The sequence below is a fragment of the Lepeophtheirus salmonis genome, chromosome 9 (genome assembly GCF_016086655.4).
Source record: "Lepeophtheirus salmonis chromosome 9, UVic_Lsal_1.4, whole genome shotgun sequence".
In the NCBI taxonomy this organism is placed as follows: Eukaryota; Metazoa; Arthropoda; class Copepoda; order Siphonostomatoida; family Caligidae; genus Lepeophtheirus; species Lepeophtheirus salmonis.
The window spans coordinates 29,559,430-29,567,209 of NC_052139.2; positions in this window are offsets into that span (position 1 = coordinate 29,559,430).

Below are 7,780 nucleotides of genomic sequence, written 5' to 3' on the forward strand. Positions count from 1 at the left end.
TAACAAAGAATGTTGTATACAAGAAGGTTTTAGTTTAGAATTTTAACATGAACAAGCTAAATATACAAATAAAATCTTTTTAAAATAGTGTGTAAATGCAAATTGTAATGAAATTTTTTCATTTCTAATTCCTATAAGAAAACGTTTCCTATCCATTTTTCAGCCGTTTTTAAATTTCAAAAGTGTATGTGTAAATATGTGAAGCTTTTCATTTATTATTAGGTGATAGTAACATTGTTTAGGATTTGTAGGTCTTTAAAAGGAAATTAATTTTTAAACATAATTGTGAAAGATGTTTTGTCTCAAAGAAAATTTGACGAGAATCATCGATTTTTGTCCACTGCAATTTACGTTATATTATCCTATTGTTATGGAAACTTAGTGGCGGTAGGTTTATTGATATTCGAGACAGAGGTCACGTAAGAACTTTTACGTTTTTTATCGGTCACAGGTTTCTCCTAAAGCTTTAAAAATGAAGTAACCAATCAAGCCTGTTAGTTTGAAGAGAAACATGCTCGTGGTTTGTTATTTTTTCCTTCGAAAGATGTATTTATTTGTCCACCGACAGAAGACGTTACATTATCATTTTGTCATTTCCTATTTGCATAATTTACCTTGATAATTCAAATAAAAGGGTATTGTAGAAACTGAGTAGTTATTTATGGATAGGGCTGGGCATACGAACGAGTGCAATTTGATATGTCCATGAATCTAATTTTAATACATATATCAATTAACATTGAAATTTCTTAAATTTATTTCCTCACAGTCGCTTATAGGTAATTCCATGTCAAGTGTACACAACCTCACGGCATGACCATCCCCGATTTTGTTGATTTTTGGTGAGCTGGCTTTTCTATATAAAAATAAGAGAGTCTGTGAAATATCTGGGTTCTGTAACTCACCTGGGTCGTTCTAGGCCCGCTCAAAGTTGGGCCATATGCGTTGGACATGTGTTGTTTAGAAAACCATAACTCCGCTCATAGTGTCTCGATTTTAACACAAATTACTTCAAAAGATGCACAAGAACACAAACTGTAACCTATATTAAGTCATGATCTTATTTTAATCGAGAATAAAAGTTTGGGGCTCTAGTGCAGCCTTCAAAATAGCGCCCCTGCCAAGCAACAAACCTGATTTTGTTTTCATTTTCGTAGAGCATGTATCAATCTATATTTTCAAACATATCCAAAATTCAGAGTGGGATCTTAATGGAATCACTTCCAACAAGAGCATTATTTAGAGTATTTAGATCTGCTTTTAAAGCATATTGGTATTATTGTTCTATATTTAAACTTAGATATTAGATTAGCCTTCAATTGATAAGTTGAAGTCTATGAATGATATTAAATTAAAGGAATATACATGTATATTTAAATTTAAAAAAAAGAAAAAAAATTATATTAATTATAAATTTTAATAGAAGTTATTTGTAGAGAATCAGACAAATTTAAAAAGAGAAACGATATACAAGTTATTAGAGTAAGCATCACAGACAAACCTGTCGAGAAGAGAAAGGTTCAATATTTTTAAGAGTCTGCAATCATCTTCACCTTGTTTTCCAATGACAAAAGAGGCACAAAAATAATAAAGAAAGCAAGGGTTATATAATTATCCATATAGATTCTACGTCACAAGCTCCACTTTAAAATAGGAATTATGTCTATATGATTGAAATAAGTTATTTCTGCATTATGTACATCAAGGAAACTGAATGATTCTTATCAATGAAATAGTTACCATATACCATAGATATATGAGGTATATTTCCTTCTCTATAAACAACAGTGGCACAAACCTATGCACATTGAATTCAAGATAATAATTTCTCCCGAGTGGGTTGTCTATTCAGCTACGTCGTTTCATATTTCATATTGCTATACTATGTTTTTCTCTACTAAAATACCATCCCTTAACAGAACTGGTGCAACTCCATTTGAGTAATAATATTTGGCATAAAATTCTTTAAAAACAAACTATTTATAGCCATTTCCAAAATAAACAGTCACAACTCTGTTAATTTAAAAAAAAATAATATTTTTTTTTTTGGGGGGGGCCCCTAAACTCTTGTAATCTTTGACCTATTTACATGGCGAAATGTATGTATAATAAGATTATATTTTTCATGCCTCTCAGTTGATTCTAGGTTGGTTGTATATAAGTTGTACATATTAGTGCTTTTTGTACTATATATATATAGGTTTTTTATTATTATTTAAGGCTCTAAAACACATCACATAAAAAGATGAATACGAGAGATAATCATACAATTTATCATTTATTAAAGAGATCATTCCATTTCTGAAGTAGAGCTCTAGCCATAAAGCCTTTTAAAAAGAAATTCTACGTCTAATGACATTATATCTTGTAGAGTCATACATTAAAAAATTCCCAGGCTGAAAAAATAAAATGAACTCTTCATCAATGATTGAACATCCAATTTATGATATATATATATATATATATTCATTTCTATGAATAGTTACTTATCAATGTATAGTTGAAAATTACTGTAGAAATTAATAATTAATGTAGATGGTTCTAGGTAAATTTGCCGTAGTAAGTTTTTAAATTATAAGCAAAAATTTTACTTTTATCATATTGAGTCTTAAAAAGTCAATTAACACCAATTCCATTGGACTTTTGAAGGGTATAAAGATCTTCTATGACATTAATGCTTCAATAAAAGAATAGAGGGTGTGCAGCATCAAAATCATACCTTAAGCATATTCGTAGCTCACATTGAAAAACAGATGAAGGTATAAATTCCTTTCTTTGATCCACACCGGAATAAAGTGAGGACGGATCCACATTTGCTCGGATCAGGTCGGTTCGGATCATTAGACCTAGATACTAGGTTAAATTTTTGAGACCCTTAACTTTCAGATCCAGATTGCAAGCCAAAATTAGATGGATACTTTCTTTAAGTGTATAAGCATTTTAACCAAAGTTAAGGCTTAAATAAAATAAGTCTAAGATAATGGTTACATTTTATTGATTACTCATGCCAAAACAAAAATTTATCAATTTTATTGTTATAATCATATTGGATATGTCATTAGCTTCATTATATCTTGCAACCTATTTTCATGGCAAATTTTTTTTTAGCAAAAGTTGATAATTCAACAATTTTCTACACTATTGATTCATTATCCTCCTCCATTCTGAATGATGGCTTCATAGAGGGGACGAAAAGAAGCACAGCTGGCCTTGATGAAGTCCGTGGACATTTTTTCCGCTCCTCCGTGATCACAGACTTCAGGGCATTGACATTCGGGTGAGAAGTCTTGTTCGTCTGACCCTCCAAGACACCCTAAACAGCAAAATCCAGGGGTTAACATTTGGTGAGAACGAAGTTCAGAAATCAAACGGCCAGAAGGCAGCTCTCTGCAGAAATGTTTCACCTAGTTTGACGTGTGTGCCAGAGTGGTGTCTTAGATTAACACATATTTATCCGTGGGGAACTTGTTCTTCAACCATAGCAAGAAATGGTGCCTGAGAACCCTGTAGTAGACGTCCGTGTTGACTTTCTTGTTCACCTTGAAGAAGTAGGGATGCATCTTACTACTGTTGGACGTCACCACGGCGAGGACCAAGGGTTGAGGTTGATATTTGGTTCTGAAGGTCCCCCCCCCCCTACCTTCATTTTTGATTCCGACAAGAAATTATCATTTCTCATCTTTAGAACAGCATCCAATGTGAAGAGCTTCTTGTCGGAGATCGACTTGTGCAGGGAGAAAATCACACACAGTCTGCCATTTACCTTGTTACTCGAACATTTTTTATTACACAAAAGCAAACCAAACATCAAATTATACCTTCTTGTCAGTTGTTTCCAATGGAACCAAGTATAAAATTGTCCGAATTTTGTAACTGGGGCTAGACCGCCTGAAAGAGGATTCTAATTTTTGAGTTCTCGCTCAATACATTTTTGTGTTTGTGAGCACTGTGTTCCCTTGTTTATACAAAAATATACAGTTTATTTGGTTATAACCTCCCGATTTTTTCCTTCTTCTCACATAATCAGTGTTCTGAATGTTGATTGGTTGAATCATTATAGTTCCTTTTAAACTACGAAAAATTCTCCACAATCATTGAACAATGCTTCCACAGTTGGATGAATTGACTAATTCCCAACTGGTTTGAACCCATTTGTCTTTTATTTTTCGGGGGAAAAGTTGTGTGAAACTATAAAAGCAATGTCATGTGATATAACAACCTGTAGAATAACCATGCAATTAACTGTTTATGTAGATGTCCCTCCAATCACTTATCAAGATAAATAATGTACCAGCTTTTTAAGATCCAGAAAATCCCTTATATCTTTTTAATGACCCGTAAAAGTTGGGGGTATTCGAGGCCACTTTGGATCACATATCTTTTCATATAATACAAGTTTTACTAATACCGTATCCAGGGTATGTGAATCCGTGAACAAAACATGTCCTATATCTATACCTGGAAGGAATAATTCCAACATCATCTAACAGCTAAGGATCAGTCGCTTTACGATTTTCTATGAGTTTAAACGTTTAGAAAATGTACAAAAACTGAGGCCTCGCTCGGAACAGCCAGTCAGATTTGACTTTGTGACTATACAAAGGATATGGCTTCTATAGAATTTCATAATTAATCATGTTGCAGACAGTTGGATGTCTCTAATTGTATCTAATGGATTGTTTCAGGTCAGTAAGAAAGATAAACGGCAGTCTATCAGGATCCTGAGACCACAAAAAGGAAACGACTTCAGTAGGATTTCATAATTAATAATGTTGGCTACAGTTCATGGCTCTAATTTTATCTGATGGATCGTATCATGTCAGTAACAATGATAGACGCCTTACTCATATCACACCCTGGTTAATGGACCATAGTCCATACCTCTTGTCATCTTTTCAAGTGATTGAAAGCATAATAAACTTTACTTTTGGTCTATCTAAGATAGGTTAAATACTGCGACAGTAAACTAAAATATACAAGTTATCTACTAGGTTGTGTGACAGTTTATTGCTTGTTGTTTAAACGCATGCTCAGAGTAAATTTGACAGCGCCCTCTATATGAGAAATATATGTGCATTACGCTCATACCTCAATCTAAGAGGACGGTAACCCGCGTGAGTTAATTAAACTAATATTTTTCTCCATTTTTACTCTGATTGTTTTTTTTTTGACCTGAGAGAACAAATATGTTCTTAAACTCAGCCTTTCCAAAGATTAAGTTCTTCATAAGGTTTAAAATAATTCGAATATATCTAATTGATTTTATAAATAAATGTTTAAAACCACTATACCTTTACAATAGATCAGCTGCTTGCATTTTGCAGGCAGACCACCAAAAACCTTCAATAAAGTGTTATTCAGGTAGAGTTTTTGAACATTTTAGATATAAATTAATAAAACATAGAACAATCTTAATTAAAAACTCTCAACTTGAAATTAGATTTTTGCTAGACAATTAACAAAAACAATTAAAATATTCTTCATTTATAAGTTTGAAATGGCTTACAGCTTCAACCAAGGAGCTTTCAAAGCACAAATAAAGGATACGAGAAGTCGAAAATCCACAGCGGAGTTGTTGATGATATGAGGATATCATTATAAAAATCAATTGTTTTACTAATAAATATTCTACTTCTAATTACTGTGTTTTGTCAATAAAAAAGGAAGCTGGAATGCTTTGACAAAAACTTGAATATGACTTACATTCATATTTGTGGAGGAATTATCTTCTATTCTTATTAAAAAATTACTCTTATTAACCATTTGGGTCTGCCACAGATTACACTTAAAGTCAAATTGATAGATTTTATTTTAAAGATATTGGGTACCAATATAAGTCTCATCAAAAAATTGTTCTAAACTTTAGCTAAGATGTTTAGATGTCTTAACTCATACAACAAATTTGAATACAAAGTTAATAACTGAAATATGTCAAAGGAACATATTGGTCCCTATGAAGTTAAAAATACCTCGTGATTTTCTCCTTTTCTTGATCTTTGTCCAGGACTGTTTTTATGTTGGCACACCGATTATTAAATAACCTACAAAGTATCAAAATCATTTATGTGTGTGTCTGTGTGATGTACGTCTTGCTTAAAAATACAATGATAAAAATGTATTTATTTCAAAAACGGGGATAGATCCAGACTTTAGACATAAAATAAAAGTTTTTCTACATAAATAAGCTGAAAATAAATAATATCTTTTTTATTGATTATCTTTAAGTCATCTTTATGTTCTTAATAGTTTTATTTAATATAACTTTAGAAAATTGTGATTGTATAATTCCGCATTTTAAAAATTACAAATCCTTAAAAATGGTTTCCTTTTAAGTTGTAGTTTTTGGCCGATAATGCAAAATTATTGGCTGTAAGCATATTGTAAACTTTGTTAACTTTTGACTCCTAATTTTGCATTAAATAAATATACTATCATTTGAAGCATTTACTCAATCCTACTCTAACATTTCTTATAAATAGACGTCTGCAAAATTATTATTATTATTAGTGAGCAAATATGTTCTAAATTTATTCAACAGCTACGAAATAATTTGAATTTCTGACATGAACTATGATTTTCTCCTTTCCGCTTCTTTTATTATTTATTAAAGTTTTTCGGGGAACAATGCCACATTGAGGGTTAACCATCATTTAGTCAAATGATGGTTGAAACCTTTTTAGTATGTGGGCAAATTAAAAAAAAAAATCTTTAATGAATGATAGGAATATATACCTAAAATTATTTAGTATGATTTTTCGGGACACCATATCGCATAGATAAGTGGTTCTCAACTTGCAGGCCTCGATTCTATATGGGCCGCGTCACAAATGGTTCATTAGTTGATTTTGAGACGAATGTTAATATTATATAAAACAGGGTGAAAACATATTTAGACATAGCTGTCTAAATATATTGTTCACTGAGTGAAATTCCCTCTATGACACTAAATATAATAGCTTTCTAAGTCACTCAACACAACGTATGAGCCAGTATTGAAAGTGAAAGATTTCTGTTTTGATTTGGTTTGCTCCTCCCACACTGATTGTCTAATTAACCAATTTTCGGAAATATTTTATAAATTTGACAGTATCTGGAGGAATTTGCTTCAGGGGCTAGATTTTTGTAAAAATAGTAAGACTGTCATTTCAATGCTCATGAAGGCTGCTGGATGGAAGACAAAGAGGTAATTCTTGACACAGCAAATAGAATCATAACATCAAAAATTCCATATGAAGCATTGTTGCTTTTGTATGACTTCAAACATAATGTCAATTGGTGTATGGTTACTTCATGAATAAGTAAGCTAAAATTCAATAATGGCAATCTATGAAAGTTTTTTCGACAAAAAAAAAAGAATTTATTTCGAGGGCCTTTTCAGAATTGGGATTTTTTCTTGATTTCTTGTTTAAAAATGGGTTGCTATATTTGAGAGGCCGGTGACGTCTCGTATAGATGGTTAATGTCAGCTTCATGAAATATTTTCAAATGATAGTTGAAAGATTTATGTACATATATGGGCAAATTTCATACAATAAAATAACTTAAAAAAATTATAGTTAATGTTATCTTGATTAAGAAATTTAAAGAAAAACCTTTTCCCTTTTTCTTAAGAAAAAGTAATTTTTTTTCTTGAAAATACAAGTAGGGAAAAATATTTATATCTTTCGAAAAATAAAATTATATCGTTGTCATAATCCTTTTAATCAAATATATATATTTGATTAATACCTTATGAAAGGGGTGCTCCAGCTATCTTCATGGGGGGGGGGCCCATAAAAAT